This window comes from Bos javanicus, chromosome 14, assembly GCF_032452875.1.
Source record: "Bos javanicus breed banteng chromosome 14, ARS-OSU_banteng_1.0, whole genome shotgun sequence".
In the NCBI taxonomy this organism is placed as follows: domain Eukaryota; kingdom Metazoa; phylum Chordata; class Mammalia; order Artiodactyla; family Bovidae; genus Bos; species Bos javanicus.
In genome coordinates this window covers 43,039,002-43,056,731 of record NC_083881.1, presented here as the reverse complement: position 1 = coordinate 43,056,731, position 17,730 = coordinate 43,039,002, and the positions used below count along the sequence as shown (strand labels likewise).

Sequence of the window (17,730 nt, the reverse complement as noted above, 5' to 3'; positions counted from 1 at the left end):
TTGAAAAATCTCCTAACCTGCCATTTGCCACTTTGATCCAGATTCTCTAAACCGTGTATTGCACCTTATCACCAGGATACTCTTCCTCATGGCTCAATTTTAACATGACCTTGCTCCAGTACTCTTGCCTGGAAAATCCCATGGACGGAGGAGCCTGGAAGGCTGCAGTCCATGGGGTTGCTAAAGTCGGACACGACTGATCGACTTCACTTTCACTTTTCACTTTCACGCATTGGAGAAGGAAATGGCAACCCACTCCAGTGTTCTTGCCTGGAGAATCCCAGGGACGGGGGAGCCTGGTAGGTAGGGACCCCATCTATGGGGTCGCACAGAGTTGGACATGACTGAAGCGACTTAGCAGCACTGGATTCTTTCTATCTGTGAAGTGTCAGCTTTGTTCTCCCCTTTGTTTTGTTCAGGGTGGTCTCATATACTGTCTTATTCCTACTGCTTTGTTCTCCTTAAGAATATTTCTTTGCCTGGAAGGTCTTTCATTCCCTTTCAACTCCTTCCCTCTTCCCTACCTCTCTTCCACAGAATCTACTGATCTTTGGATATAAATTAATCTAGTACGTTTCCCAGGAAGTATCCTATGGCCACCTTAGCTTTCAATTTATGGGGCATCTCCATGAGCTGGTTCACATGTACCTTGAACTCAACATACTTAGACCTGAAATCTTTATCCTCCACTCCTCCCATTCATTTTCTTACAGTTTTTCTTTTATGGCTGCAAGCCAGGATTTCTATTGTGTGAAACCGAACTCTCCTTCCCTTCTGCCCCCCTACCATTCTCACATCCCATCATTGCTCAGTTTTACCTTGATCTCAGTCCATTAAGTCTCTTTCCTAAGTCTGTGCCTTTGTACACTTACTTCCTTCTACCTGGAAGACCCTTCATTCATGAGTCTATTTGGAAAACACTTTCAAGACTCTCCTGAAATGCCACCTTTTTGGTGATGTTTCTTCTAGTTCTCACACTTATCTTAAGCATTATTTATTTGTCTAATCTATCTACAATTTATCTTTTTATTTATCAATAATTATACGTATGTGTAGATACTTATCTATCTACAAGTAATTCAATCTTCAAAGTAATAACAAATACATTTATTACTGCTGCTGCTGCTAAGTCGCTTGTCGTGTCCGACTCTGTGCTACCCCATAGATGGCAGCCCACCAGGCTCCGCTGTCCCTGGGATTCTCCAAGCAAAGAACACTGAAGTGGGTTGCCATTTCCTTCTCCAACATTTATTACTACACAGACACATTCACTACACTGAAAGTAAACCATGCGTTTCCAGGTCTACATCCCCGACCAGCCTGAGTTCCTCATGAGTGGGACTGTTGGTTATTCATATTCCTCTTGTTCAACACAATGCTTCATATGTTATAGGTGGTCCATTAATCTTCATTAAATAAATTAATAAACAGAGGGACTTCCCTGGTGGTCCAGTGGCTAAGACTCTACGCTCCCAATGCAGGGGGTCTGAGTTCAGTCACTGGTTAGGGAACTAGATCTCTCAAGCCACAGTTAAGACCTGGCACCACCAGATAAATAAATAAAAATATTTTTAAAAAGAATGGTGAATGGGACTCCTCACTCTCACTGTTTAAGAATCTGCATGCCATAACTAAAGATCCCACATGCTGCAATGAAGATTGAAGAGCTGGCACAGCCAAAAAAATATTTTTTAAATTAATAAATAGAATGACTCATACTCTTTACACCTAGAGTGGAAAGTCTGCAAGGGCACGCACAGTGCCTTTTATATACACTCCTGTACCTCATTCATGTTTGGATCTTAGCTGGTGACCAACAAACATGTACTGACTATCTTCTTTGAACTTCACCATACAGAAATGGAATCCTTTATATTGTTATTAACAAATGTTTTTATGCATACGTGCCATGCTCTTATAATTGGATCAAGTTCCTTCAGTGTAAGGACAATATTTTACACATTGCTATCCCCACAGTGATCCATGCAGTGCTGTTTAATGTACATACATGCAAACATGCTCAGTAGCTAAGTCGTGTCCAACTCTTTGCAACTCTATGGACTATAGCTCACCAGGCTCCTCTGTCCATGGGATTCTCCAGGCAAGAATACTGGTGTGGGTTGCCATTTCCTTCTCCAGGGGATCGTCCCAATTCAGGGGTCAAACCAGGGTTGGATTCTTTACTGCTGAGCCACCAGGGAAGCCCTGCTGTTTAATGGGTGTCCGTTAATTGAATAACCAGGTAGCAAAGCCTGGATTATTTCTTTCCAACTCTTATGGCTTTTTATTTCCTGGAACAGTATGTGGTCTTTCCCATGAATGCTGCTTAGTAAAGAAGTTGCTGAGACTTCTGGGACAACCTTCATTGGGCCAAGCAGGGGCTCTAAGCTCTTTATAAGGGTTCTGATGTGCTCTGACAGGAATAACATCTCTAGGTGTCTCAGACAACACACTCTTGAAAGCACCTGGCCATTGACTTCTGCCAGGAGATGGCAGCGCTCCAGGGCCTGTTCATCTGGCTGGCAGTGAGTGGAGTGAAGTCTGGGCAGCCTGTCAGACTTGCGTGGCCATTTTCTATTTTGCCTCAACTAGCAGAGCACTCCTCTGCGCTTCCTGGTATGCCAAGCAAAAATGATAATTGCTTCTCGTCTACCTCAATGAGTTATGATGAGGCTAAACTAGACTATTCAGCGTGAAGGAAGCATGCCTTGGAAGTGCTTGAACAACATCAATGCGGAATGGAAACCGGAACATTCCTTCTCACCTGATATTAATACCTGCTGTGACCTAGTGTGGAGTGATGAAAATTATAAATGATTAGGAAGTAGAGATTTGTTCCATTAGATAAGGATAATTATAGAATTATGAATATGAAATGCCTCTTTTTTTCCTTCCTTTTTAATGCATTTAATCCAATTACAATATTTGTCATCTTTGATGATTATGTTTTATTAGTAATGTGAAAGGAATGAATAGCATTTTATGTCCACTCCCTCTATTTTTTGATACATGAGACAGCAGCAGGTCCCATACAAAATGAGTGTCTGGGTCAGAAGAGTTGTTGTCACACGTGGTCACATACTGCCCTCTGGTGGTCTAAAATGATCTCACATTTGCTCCAGAAAGAGAAACATACACCCTGAAGGGAAACATGTAATACATCCTAGCCTGAGGGATCTGAGGGCCCCCCTCTGTCTCTCCTCCCCGTCACACACTTGCAACTTCTTTCTCTATTGTTCTCCCTACTACAGCATGTTATCTACACCGTCATAACTGCCACATTGTAGTTTTTATTTTTATACATAAACATTTATAACTTTTCTAATTCCAATGTAACTTTGCCAAACACAGGTTTAAAGGTTAAGGAAACATTTATTAAGTGTCTACTATATGTCAAGCATTTGTTATCCTCTGATAAGAATCTTTGGACAACTTTATCTTACATATCCCTTTATTCTAACAGAATATGAATCTCATCCTTTTCATGGCCATTTCTCCAAGTTGTATGATTTTATATATGTACATTTTTACTTATTTGTTGTCAGTCTCCCCTCACAATCATGTAAGATCCATGGAAACAAGAATCCCATCTGTTTTACTCAATATTGTGCAGTTAGCAGCTAGCCAAGTATCTGGCATCAATAGTCCATCAATAGTGGAGTGAATGGATAAAACTGGAACAAATAATTTTAGTTGCAATGTGTTGTTTTTATTTGTTTAACTTTCTGGCTACATGGTGCAGAATGTGGGATCTTAGTTCCCCTACCAAGGATAGAACCAGGTCCCCTGCAGTGGAAGTGCAGAGTTTTAACCACTGGACTGTCAAGGAAGTCCTGATAATTGTTGATAGAAGCAAACATAGGGAGTTACAGAAGCTGAGAGGAGAGCCAGCCAATGTGGGGAAGTGGGAAAGGATGAAGATGTGTTCAAGATAGGTTCCTAAGGAAACAGTGGACATGTGAGCTGCAGAGGGAGGACGTTAAGCAAGCAGAAGACCTACCTAAGCAAAAGCCCAAGGCTGAAGAACCACAGCTCTATGAGCTGTGATTATTAGTTCAGTCATTTCAGAGGCACCATGGATAGGACCAACAGGGATGGGGGGCAACTGACAGCCATTGTCAGATCATGAGATAGCTACATCTGTTTTCACTTTTTAAAATAACTTTTATTATTATTATTTTGGCCAGATCACAAGGTGTGCGGAATCTTCGTTCCCTACAGGGATCAAACCTAGATCCCCTGCAATGAAAATGTGGAATCTTAACCACTGGATCACCAGGGAAGCCTCTACATTTGTTTTTTAGGCAGATTAGCATCTGGATGGTCTTACAGCTGAGGACCAGGTTCTATTCATTTATATACACAGGGCTTGGTGTGCAGGAATCACTCTCTAAATATTGGATGCAGACACGAATCAGTAAGAACAAGGAGTAAGAGAAGGACAATCCTGAGGATGATTAAAGCAAGTAGGAAATAACCGAAGAGAATTGGCACAAGTCCGTGCGTAGAAGAAAGAGCAAAAGCAGGAGAATGTAAGTGACAGTTTTCTCAGATTGTGTAAACTCCATGCTGGATCCTAACGAACGTTTGCTGAATGAATCAGTGAACTGTAGTGCTCATTACCAGAGAAACAGTGAGCTGAATCTGTTGCAGTGAAGTTCTACAGATTGTGCAGTTTCATTCCACGTTTATCATGTGCACTGGGCCAGTTGAATTGATCACGTTCTACCTTAGTCCTCAGTTTGGTGTTGTTCTGCTCATTCTCTAGTGCCTTTGTTGTATATGCCATTTAAAGACTGAGACCATTGATTTGCTTAAGGCAATCCACTCTAATATTCTTGCCTGGGAAATCCCATGGACAGAGGAGCCTGGCAGGCTACAGTCCTTGGGATCACAAGAATCGGACATGACTTAGTGACTAAAGCATCACCAACCTACATTTCGTAAGGTTTCAACTGTGAGATGACTGAGGAGAACCCTCTGAAATCTGGGTTTAACTTCTAGAAGTTGACCCCTACTTTAAAGTTTTGAAGCTTTGCTCTGGATGTGTCACCATGAAAATTGTGGTTTGGGTTATTCATAGTGTAGGATATTACCTTACACTTATAAACAGAACAAAATTCATTTTGTAGAAGTTTTCTTTCAATGTTTTTCCCTTTGCAGAAACTAACTGAAATTCATGGGTCTTCTAATAAACATATTACTTGAGAATGAATTCCATTGCATGGCAAGACCTTTCTAGAATTTATTGCAGTTTCTGGAAGACCTGAAAATTTAAGAGTCAAGTGCAACAATTTACAAGAGTTCTGGATTTTGTAAAATTTTAAAGACTCATCTGTTTTTACTGAGGTTTCCTATATTCTCAAATTTAGTGAATTCTTTAATGACATGGAATGAGTCCTCTAAGTGTGGAAGGAGTCTGATAAGAGGCTTGGAAAGAAGCTTGATTTGAACTCCAGAGAGCTTCTCTTTTTAAATAACACTTTTTTTGGATAGCATTTTCTGAAAAGTTCCAAATGGTTATTACTTTTGAAAAGGGCATTTTTGGTAAAAATTCAATCATAAACCATTTTAATTATGTCAAACAGAAAGAGATTTAAGGGAATTTGGTGTTTTCCAGAACTTTGGAAGTGCTGAAAGAGTGAAAGTCAGAGGCACTTTAGCTGTGTGGAACAGAAAATTAGGAAGTAGTTGTCATCACCCAGGAGCCGGAAGATGGCAGGAAAGGCCAGTGTCCATGGTCACAGTTGTTCTGAAGTAAGGCATCGTCAGAGAAATGTGACTGCTGTAGAAGTCACAGGTGTGACAGCCACAAAAATGTGATTACTACACATTTGCTTAAGCTCACATGTGTGTGCTTGCTAAGTCACTCAGTCATGTCCAACTCTTTGTGACCCCATGGACTGTAGCCTGCCAGTCTCCTCTGTCCGTGGGATTCTCCAGGCAAGAATACTGGAGTGGGTTGCCATTTCCTCCTCCAGGGGATCTTCTTTACCCAGGGATTGAACCCACGTGTCTTAAGTCTCCTTCATTGCAGGCAAGTTCTTTATTGCTGAGCTGCCAGGGAAGCGCACACATCCACTGCCAATTCCAGGGGGAAAGGATGGCTTCTACTTCCCTTCCACCTTCCAAATCTAATGCAAGGACTTATTGGCAGAGTCTATAGAGTACCAGGAATTCTGCGGGCAAAGAAGATAGGAAGTGTAGTTCACAGGCTTGTAGTTCCTAGGGAAAGCACAGAGGGTGAGAAGGACGCTAAACGATGTTAGACGATACCAAACATATTCATCAGCAATAATCCAGAAGAGCTAAACCTTACAGGCTCCTTATATTGACAGAGTATATCTCTGAGTGATTTTCTCAAAAATTGGGCAGTACCTTTTATGAGTTCTTATATGAATGAAAATATCTTTAGATTGCCTTTGCATTTGGTTGATCATTTGATAGATATAGAACCCTACATTATTTCCTCAAGACTTTATAGATATTTCTCTTTTATCTTTTAGCATTCAGAGTTGCCAGCAGGGAGTCAGAGGCAATCTGATTTTCATTCCTCTGTAGGTAAGTTATTTTTAACTCTGTTGGCAATTTAAAAGAGTGAATGTTTACAAATACCAGCATTGATGTGAGTGTGGTCTTTTTGCCTTTACTGTTCAGCACTTGGTTCTTTCCATCTTTTGACTCATGTTGCTCTGTGCTCAGTTGTTCAGTTGCATCCAACTCCTTTGCAACCCCATGGACTGTAGCCCACCAGGCTCCTCTGCCCATGGAATTTCCCAGGTAAGAATATTGGAGTGGGTTGCCATTTTCTCCCTGAGGGGAATCTTCCTGACCTAGGGATAGAACCTATGTCTCTTACATCTCTTGCATCGGCAGGCAGATTCTTTTTTTTTTTTTTCAAATTTAAATATATAAATAATTTTTTTTTATTTTTAAACTTTACATAATTGTATTAGTTTTGCCAAATATCAAAATGAATCTGCCACAGGTATACATGTATTCCCCATCCTGAACCCTCCTCCCTCCTCCCTCCCCATACCATCCCTCTGGGCCGTCCTAGTGCACCAGCCCCAAGCATCCAGCATCGTGCATCGAACCTGGACTGGCAACTCGTTTCCTACATGATATTTTACATGTTTCATTGCCATTCTCCCAAATCTTCCCACCCTCTCCCTCTCCCACAGAGTCCATAAGACTGTTTTATACATCAGTGTCTCTTTTGCTGTCTTGTACACCGGGTTATTGTTACCCTCTTTCTAAATTCCATATAGGCAGGCAGATTCTTTACCACCAGTGCCATGTGGGAAGCCCTGTAGTGCTAGGAAATTTTCTTCTATTTTTTATTTTCTTATTTCCTATACAAACTGCTCATCACTCATCCAAGTAATCCAGAAGAGCTCTGAGATGAATTTTGGAGTCTTCAATCCATTTTCCAAGAATGGTTTGGAACAGACTGGTTCCAAATAGGAAAAGGAGTACGTCAAGGCTGTAGATTGTCACCCTGCTTATTTAACTTATATGCAGAGTACATCATGAGAAATGCTGGGCTGGAAGAAGCACAATCTGGAATCAAGATTGCTGGGAGAAATATCAATAACCTCAGATATGCAGATGACACCACCCTTATGGCAGAAAGTGAAGAGGAACTCAAAAGCCTCTTGATGAAAGTGAAAGTGGAGAGTGAAAAAGTTGGCTTAAAACTCAATATTCAGAAAACTAAGATCATGGCATCTGGTCCCATCACTTCATGGGAAATAGATGGGGAAACAGTGGAAACAGTGTCAGACTTTATTTTTGGGGGCTCCAAAATCACTGCAGATGGTGATTGCAGCCATGAAATTAAAAGACACTTACTTCTTGGAAGGAAAATTATGACCACCCTAGATAGCATATTCAAAAGCAGAGACATTACTTTGTCAACAAAGGTCTGTCTAGTCAAGGCTATGGTTTTTCCTGTGGTCATGTATGGATGTGAGAGTTGGACTGTGAAGAAAGCTGAGCACCGAAGAATCGATGCTTTTGAACTGTGATGTTGGAGAAGACTCTTGAGAGTCCCATGGACTGCCACGAGATCCAACCAGTCCATTCTGAAGGAGATCAGCCCTGGGATTTCTTTGGAAGGACTGATGCTAAAGCTGAAACTCCAGTACTTTGGCCACCTCATGTGAAGAGTTGACTCATTGGAAAAGACTCTGATGCTGGGAGGGATTGGGGGCAGGAGGAGAAGGGGATGACAGAGGATGAGATGGCTGGATGGCATCACCGACTTGATGGACGTGAGTTTGAGTAAACTCCGGAAGATGGTGATGGACAGGGAGGCCTGGCGTGCTGCGATTCACGGGGTTGCCAAGAGTAGGACACGACTGAGCGACTGAACTGAACTGAATCCATTTTCCTTCTGTCCTTTCTTTTGTTGTCAAATTAAAAAAAAAAAAACAACATTGCCAAGACTGATGCCAACTAGCTTACCTTCAATATTTTCTTCTAGTAGTTTTATGTTCAAGTTTTTAATCTATTTTGAGTTGATTTTTGGTGTAAGTTACGGGTCTGTTTTCACCTTTTGAATGTGGTTGTCCAGTTTCCCCAGTAACCATTGTTGAAAAGACTATGCTTTCCTCATTTTATATTATTGACTCCTTTGTCATAAGTTAACTGACCATATGTACATGGGGTTGTTTCTGGACTCTTTCTGTTCCACTGATTTGTTTTTATGCCAGTGGCATATTGTTTTGATTATTGTAGCTTTGTGATATAACTTGAAATCAGGAAATATGATGCCTCCAGCTTTGTTACCTTTTCCATGATTACTTTGGCTATTCAGGGTCTTTTATGGTTCCATACAAATTTTAGGGGTATTTGTTCTGTTTCTGGGAAAATGTTATTGGAATATTGTCATTAGAATATTGAAAATATCATTGGAACTGTATTGAATTGGTAGATTGCTTTAGATAGTAAGATGAGTGTGTTTCTTCCTCTTTAATTTTTTTGGGGGAAGAGCTTGCGTAGAATTCTTATTAGTTCTGCTTTAGTACTCTTGCCTGGAAAATCCCATGGATGGAGGAGCCTAGTAGGCTGTAGTTCATGGGGTCGCTAAGAGTCAGACACGACTGAGTGACTTCACTTTCACGCATTGGAGAAGGAAATGGCAGCCCACTCCAGTGTTCTTGCCTGGAGAATCCCAGGGACGGGGGAGCCTGGTGGGCTGCCGTCTATGGGGTCGCACAAAGTCGGACGCGACTGCCGTGACTTAGCAGTAGCAGCAGCAGATGTTTGGTAGAATTTGCCAGTGAAGCCATCTGGTCCCAGGCTTTTCTTTGTTGGAAGGTTTTGATTACTGAGTCTATCCTTACTTGTTATTGATCTGCTCAGATTTTCTTTTTCTTCATGATTCAGACTTGGTAGGTGGTATGTTTCTCAAAATTTATCCATTTTTTCTAGTTTGTCCAATTTGTTAGGATATAAATTATTCATAGTCTCTTATGATCTGTCATGTTTATTGTGTATCAGTTGTAATGGTTTCTCTTTTGTTTATAATTTTATTTAGTTGAATCCTCCTCCCTTTTTTCTTGGTAAGTCTAGGTAAAGTTTTGTCAATTTTGTAAATTTCTTAGAAATACTTTTGTTTCATTTGATAAGTTTTGGTATACTGTATTTCCACTTTCACCTATATAAAATTTTTTTTTCCCTCTATGTCCTTAGGGCTTACACTCATTGTTTTCCTTTGAATACACAGATGACTTACTGCCTAAAGCTTACTAAACCCTGGAAAGGGGAAAGAAATCAGCTGGTCTAGATGAAAGAGAAAGTGAAAGTGTTAGTCACTCTGTCATGTCCAACTCTCTGCAATGGTAGTCTGCCAGGCTCCTCTGTCCATGGAATTCTCCAGGCAAGAATACTAAGTGGGTAGTCATTCATTCTCCACAGGATCTTCCCAACCCAGGCAGATTCTTTACCATCTGAGTAACCTGGAAAGCTCCTCTGTACACTCTGAATTAGACACCCTGATGCCTGGTTGCCTGGCACCTGTTACCTCTTGACTCTGGACTTAGCACTTTCCTCAGCTGCACCTATCTTTAAAATACATGCCTTCCTCTAGCTGGATTTCTGTACAGATCTGAGTCCAACTAGCCACAGTTTTTCAAAGGTTGCTCAAAATTTCTGACCCATTTATAACAATTCTATTTTCCATATTGCAATGGAATTACTTTATCTTAATTATCTTTTATGCCATTTCACAAATTTTGGGCAAAAACAATGAGAAATGAGTGCATCCAAGCCTCCATCTTTCTCTAACTGGAGACTTCTTAATTATGTTTTCTTAAAAAAAATTATTCCTTAAACCATTTATGCTGTTGCTCAAATTAGAGGAAGCCACCCTTTGCTTTTAGAATTTTAATTAAGAAATAATTTTTGAAATATGTCTATTCAAAATTATTGCCCTTGATTTATAACACAACAGTTTGTTCCTATACATTATGTGCAGATCTGCTCAATGTCTGAAAAATCAGTTTGTTAATCCCTTGAGATTACTTTTGCATCTGAGTTTTTTTTTTTTTTTTACCCTCCAAAATTTAAAATGTCAGTAGTCAGGCTTCTGCACTGAACTGTGAAAGGAAGAAATGAATCAAACCATTCCCTTTGTTTCATTCATTTTCTTTCATTTTTTTCTCACTCCACAAATGTTCTTTGGGCTTCTGCTACAAACCAGGCAGTCTGTTAAATGTTGGGAGAGAGTGTCATGGTATTTTCCAGAAACTACAGAAAGTAAGGTTGTCATATAGATTATAGGGCTGTAATGATAAGACATGAAAGCAGTGAGATCAAAGGTTTGTAAATTAGATTAGGGCATTTAGAATAACTTAAAGGCAATGAGAGGCCACCAAAATATTTTACGTGGAGAAGTGACCCAATTAGGTATCAATTTTATGAATTTCCACCTTGGCTATCGTACACAGAACAGATTAGAGGTGGGTAAGATTTTTTCTTTGCAAAGGCTGTCCTATTTTTACACTTTTTTCCTTTCTCTTCTCTTGCATTTGCTCTTAGACCATTTTACAAAGGTTTTCATAGGTGGCTCCGTAATAAAGAATCCACCTGGCAGTGCAGGAGATGCAAGTTTGATTCCTGGGTAGGGAAGATCCCCTGGAAGAGGAAATGGCAACCTATCCTGGAAAACCCCACGGACAGAGGAGCCTGGCAATCTACAATCCATAAGGTCATAAAGAGCTGGACATGACTGAGTGACTGAGCATGCGCACACAGCATTTTACAAAATTGAAAACCTAGAAAAAAGAATAAAAACTAGTTTAACAAGAAGGTTGCATGTGATTTTGTAATAGACTTTCTATAATCAGATCAGATCAAATCAGTCGCTCAGTCGTGTCCGACTCTTTGCGACCCCATGAATCGCAGCACGCCAGGCCTCCCTGTCCATCACCAACTCCCAGGGTTCACTCAGACTCATGTCCGTCGAGTCAGTGATGCCATCCAGCCATCTCATCCTCTGTCGTCCCCTTCTCCTCCTGCCCCCAATCTCTCCCAGCATCAGAGTCTTTTCCAATGAGTCAACTCTTCGCATGAGGTGGCCAAAGTACTGGAGTTTCAGCTTTAGCATCATTCCTTCCAAAGAAATCCCAGGGCTGATCTCCTTCAGAATGGACTGGTTGGATCTCCTTGCAGTCCAAGGGACTCTCAAGAGTCTTCTCCAACACCACAGTTCACAAGCATCAGTTCTTCGGCGCTCAGCCTTCTTCACAGTCCAACTCTCACATCCATATTTGGCCACTAGAAAAACCACAGCCCTGACTAGACGAACCTTTGTTGGCAAAGTAATGTCTCTGCTTTTGAATATGCTATCTAGGTTGCTCATAACTTTCCTTCCAAGGAGTAAGCGTCTTTTAATTTCATGGCTGCAGTCACCATCTGTAGTGATTTTGGAGCCCAGAAAAATAAAGTCTGACACTGTTTCCACGGTTTCCCCAACTATTTCCCATAATAGGCATTCTATAATTGCTCATGTTGTCAATGCAGGAGACACAGTTTCTCCCCCTGGGTTGGGAAGATCCCCTGAGGAAGGAAATGGCAACTTGCTCCACTATTCTTGCCTGGATAATCCCATGGACAGAGGAGCCTGGCAGGCTGCAGTCCATGGACATGACATCAACTAAACAACAACAACAACAATAAATTTCCCACTCCTTTTGTGATACTATATAACTAGGCTTGATTTATAGCTCTGGACTAGAAATGATTTTTTTCTTCTGTAACCATTAATTTCATATTGAATGCAGCAACATTAAAAGTTTCCCAGAGAGGTATTATTTAAAGGTTAAACTCTAGGGGAAATCTTTGAGGCATTTTGTTGCTCCTCATTATTTTTAATAGTGTATAATTTAGTAAGTGTTCACCTCCCAGTATATAATAAAAAAGGTATATAGGCAAAATATTGTGGCGACATGAGTGCTTGTTAATGAATAAACAAATGAATTACGGACAGAAAATTGTTGACAACTGCTTAAATTTATAAGTGGTTCTTATTGTTGAGTTAAATGTTGTATTCTTTCAGCCGAATATCTATTTTGCTAACATGTTTGGGCTTTGTGATCACAATAATTGTGAGTGGAAATATATTTATTTATACCCTATTCTATACAATGGACTGGTTCAAAATTGGGAAAGGAGTACGTCAAGGCTGTATATTGTCATTCTGCTTATGTAACTTATATGCAGAGTACATCATAAGAAATGCTGGGCTGGATGAAACACAAGCTGGAATCAAAATTGCCAGGAGAAATATCGATAACCTCAGATATGCAGTTGACATTATCCCTGTGGCAGAAATCGAAGAGAAACTAGAGAGCCTTTTGATGAAGGTGAAAGAGGAGAGGGAAAAAGATGGTTTGAAACTCAACATTCAAAAAACTAAGATCACGGCATCTAGTTTCATCACTTCATGGCAAATAGATGGGGAAACAGTGGAAACAGTGGCTGACTTTATTTTTCTAGGCTCCAAAATCACTGCAGCCATGAAATTAAAAGACACTTACTCCTTGGAAGGGAAGTTATGACCAACTTCAGTTCAGTTTAGTCTCTCAGCTATGTCCGACTCTTTGTGACCCCATGAATGACAGCACGCCAGGCCTCCCTGTCCATCACCAACTCTCGGAGTTCACTCAGACTCACATCCATTGAGTCAGTGATGCCATCCAGCCATCTCATCCTCTGTCGTCCCCTTCTCCTCCTGCTCCCAAACCCTCCCAGCATCAGAGTCTTTTCCAATGAGTCAACTCTTCGCATGAGGTGCCCAAAATACTGGAGTTTCAGCTTCAGCATCATTCCTTCCAAAGAAATCCCAGGGCTGATCTCCTTCAGAATGGACTGGTTGGATCTCCTTGCAGTCCAAGGGACTCTCAAGAGTCTTCTCCAACACCACAGTTCAAAAGCATCAATTCTTCAGCGCTCAGCCTTCTTCACAGTCCAACTCTCACATCCATACATGACCACAGGAAAAACCATAGCCTTGACTAGACGGACCTTTGTTGACAAAGTAATGTCTCTGCTTTTGAATATGCTATCTATGTTGGTCATAACTTTCCTTCCAAGGAGTAAGCATCTTTTAATTTCATGGCTGTGATCACCATCTGCAGTGATTTTGGAGCCCCCCAAAATAAAGTCTGACACTGTTTCCACTGTTTCCCCATCCATTTCCCATGAAATGATGGGACCGGATGCCACGATCTTTGTTTTCTGAATGTTGAGCTTTAAGCCAACTTTTTACTCTCCACTTTCACTTTCATCAAGAGGCTTTTGAGTTCCTCTTCGCTTTCTGCCATAAGGGTGGTGTCATCTGCATATCTGAGGTTACTGATATTTCTCCCGGCAATCTTGATTCCAGCTTGTGTTTCTTTCAGTCCAGCGTTTCTCATGATGTACTCTGCATATAAGTTAAATAAGCAGGGTGATAATATATAACCTTGACGTACTCCTTTTCCTATTTGGAACCAGTCTGTTGTTCCATGTCCAGTTCTAACTGTTGCTTCCTGACCTGCATACAGATTTTTCAAGAGGCAGGTGACCAGCTTAGACAACATATTAAAAAGCAGAGACATTACTTTGTCAACAAAGGTCCATCTTGTCAAGGCTATGGTTTTTTCTGTGGTCATGTATGGATGTGAGAGTTGGACTATAAAGAAAGCTGAGTGCTGAAGAATTGATGCTTTTGAACTGTGGTGTTGGAGAAGACTCTTGGGAGTCCCGTGGACTGCAAGGAGATCCAACCAGTCCATCCTAAAGGAGATCAGTCCTGGGTGTTCATTGGAAGGACTGATGTTGAAGCTGAAACTCCAACACTTTGGCCACCTGATGTGAAGAATTGACTCATTGGAAAAGACCCTGATGTTGGGAAAGACTGAGGGCAGGAGGAGAAGGGGATGACAGAGGATGAGATGGTTGGATGGCATCACCAACTCGATGCACATGGATTTGGGTGGACTCTGGGAGTTGGTGATGGACAGAGAGGCCTGGTGTGCTTTGGTTCATGGGGTGGCAAAGAGTCAGACACAGCTGAGTGACTGAACTGAACTGAACTGAACTGATACCTTTATGAGGTTGGTACTATTATCATTCCCCAAATTTACCTGAATAAACAGAGGGAGAGGGGTTAAGCTCCTTGCTATAGGTTGTAGGTTTTGAGACTGGTACAGAACACCAAGGGAGTAAGAATGAGAGTAGATCGGTCCAGGGACTGATCCCTGAGGGGCTCCAACACCTAGAGGTTGGGCAGAAGCAGAGGATTCTGCAAAGGAGATGGAGAAACAGCAACACTGAGATGAAAGGAAAGCCAAAATAACTTAGGGTAGTGAGTGCCAAGTGAAGAAAGATGTCATGGAGGAGAGAGTTATGTCAAATAATAGGTCAGATAAGATGAGGTTTGAGGATTTACCGATTTGCATCTGGCACCTGGAAATCACTGATAACCTGACCAGAACAGCGTACATGTAGTAGAATGGAGGTAAAAGCCTTATTGGAGAGGGTTCATGAGAGAAGAGGAGACACAGGGTAGTGAGGGGACCCTTAGGAATTTTGCTGCAAGAGGGAAATGTCAATAGCTAGTGGGAAAAATCAATAAAAACTGTTTTATAGTGGGAGAAATAATAGGCCGTTTGAATATTGAAACTGTAGAAAGAAAAACATGATGAACTAGAAGGGAGAGGAAAGAATACCTGGAGCGATCTCTCTGAGCTGGTGAGAAGAGGTGGGATCTAGGGCACAGATGGAAGGGCTGCCTTTGAACAGCCCACCTGTAGTAACAGACAGGATGGCCGAGCGGAAGTGTGGAAGGTGGAGCAAGGTGTTAGTGGGAGTGTGTGGAAATGATCGTACAATTATTTCATCTGCTCGATGAAAGAGACTCATAAGCTAAGTGTGAGGACAGGTAAGAGGAGATATTTAAATGTTCAGGTGGTTTGAGAGAGTATAAGAATAGTAAACTACTGTGCTTAAAACAGATAGCTAGTAGGCACTTGGTGTATAGCACAGGTTGCTCATCTTGGTGCTCTGTGTTGACCTAGATGGGTGGGATGGTGGGGGGATGGGTAGGAGGGAGGTCCAAGAGGGAGGGGATATATATATATATATACATCCGCGTGTGTGCATGAGAAGTAGCTTCAAGTCATGTCTGACTCTTTGTGACCCCAAAAACTGCAGGCTGGCAGGCCCCTCTGTCCATGGAATTCTCCAGGCAAGAATACTAGAGTGGGTTGCCATGTCCTTTTCCCGGGGATCTTCCCAACCCAGGGATTGAACCTGACTTTCCTGTGTCTCCTGTATTGGCAGGCAGATTCTTTACCACTAAACGAAGATCATGGCATCTGGTCCCATCACTTCATGGGAAATAGATAGGAAAACAGTGGAAACAGTGTCAGACTTTATTTTTGGGGGCTCCAAAATCACTGCAGATGGTGATTGCAGCCATGAAATTAAAAGACGCTTACTCCTTGGAAGAAAAGTTATGACCAACCTAGATAGCATATTCAAAAGCAGAGACATTACTTTGTCAACAAAGGTCCATCTAGTCAAGGCTATGGTTTTTCCAGTGGTTATGTAAGAATGTGAGAGTTGGACTGTGAAGAAAGCTGAGCGCTGAGGAATTGATGCTTTTGAACTGTGGTGTTGGAAAAGGCTCTTGAGAGTCCCTTGGACTGCAAGGAGATCCAACCAGTCCATTCTGAAGGAGATCAGCCCTGGGATTTCTTTGGAAGGAATGATGCTAAAGCTGAAACTCCAGTACTTTGGCCACCTCATGCGAAGAGTTGACTCATTGGAGAAGACTCTGATGCTGGGAGGGATTGGGGGCAGGAGGAGAAGGGGACGACAGAGGATGAGATGGCTGGATGGCATCACTGACTCGATGGACGTGAGTCTGAGTGAACTCTGGGAGTTGGTGATGGACAGGGAGGCCTGGTGTGCTGCAATTCATGGGGTTGCAAAAAGTTGGACACAACTGAGCAACTAACTGAACTGAGGGCTACCTGGAAAGCCGAGATATATATATAGTTGATCCAGTTTGTTGTAAGCCAGAAACTAACACAACACTGTAAAGCAATTATATTCCAATTAAAAAAAGAGAATAAAGCAGGAGAAATAAAGTGTGATTTCTGGGGAAAATTAAGGGCTCACTTGGGGTTCATGTTCATGAATTTAAAGAAAGACCAGTGAGAGTAGCTCTGTGGTATCTACAGCTGTGTTCATCTGCGTTGGTCCAAGCATGGACTAGATAGAATTAATTTAGCTGGCATGTGAGTCTGGCCAGCTGAGAACAACATATTAAGGGAGGGAGTTGTAGGGAGGTGTAAGGTAGAGATTGCAGTTGTCCATGAAAAATAAGCTGGTAAGGAGGGAAGGGATGACTGAGGAAAGTAAGGAACATGGAACGGCTCTATCAAGGAGCTGAAGTCTCAGAGTGAGTGAAAGATAGGAGTTCAGGTACCAAAGGGATTAGACTGGAAAGACAGGAGGTGGTGATCAAAGAGTAGGTTGGTAGAATGGAAATAATGGGGGGAATATTATTATTGATAATAACTGATAATAATATGGTTATTGATGAGGTCTAGGAAATAACCTGTAGACTGAATGATTGAGGAGCAAGATCACTAGAGGAGGGGAGGTCAAGGAACTCAGCAGAACGTGGGAACTTCATCTGGAAGGATATTACCATTAACACAGAAGTAGAGTTGAAGAGAGCAACAGTGATCCAGGAAATGAGGGAAACACCCCTGGGGGGTTAGTAGTGAACCCTAGCAATGAAGATAAGAGGTTGAATAGTCTGGTGACGTGAGATGCAAGGGGGCTTCCCAGGTGGCGCTAGCGGTAAAGAACCCGCCTGGCAGACCAAGGTTTGATCCCTGGGTGGAGGGCATGGAAACCTTCTCCAATATTCTTGCCTGGAGAATTCCATGGACAAAGGAGTCTTCCAGGCCACAGTCCATGGGGTCGCAGAGAGTCGCACACGACTGAAGTGACTTAGTACGCATGTACATGAGGTGCAAGTGTGGGTGTTTAGGGAGGAGTGAGAATGATCTGAAAGTGGAAAATAAGAGCGCAGTCCTTGAGAAGCCTACAGGGGAAGCAGAATCCTCAGGGGAGAGAGGGAAAGACATTGTTTCCACTGGGACTTTCCACTGGGAAAGACATTGTTTACATGGGGAATTTAAGGCTTAAAAGAGACAATGC

General features: G+C 41.8%; 1 long non-coding RNA gene across 2 annotated transcripts in view; it reads left to right on the top strand.

The window, feature by feature from the left end:
• Positions 1-17,730, top strand: part of LOC133260565 (uncharacterized) — a 38,149-nt gene that overhangs the window by 1,342 nt on the left and 19,077 nt on the right. The window contains exons 3-4 of one of the 2 annotated variants that reach the window (XR_009740863.1): positions 4,367-4,532; positions 6,507-6,561. This is a non-coding gene — a long non-coding RNA (uncharacterized LOC133260565). The remainder of the gene's footprint in view (positions 1-4,366; positions 4,533-6,506; positions 6,562-17,730) is intronic. The other variant, XR_009740864.1, reaches the window with a different exon arrangement.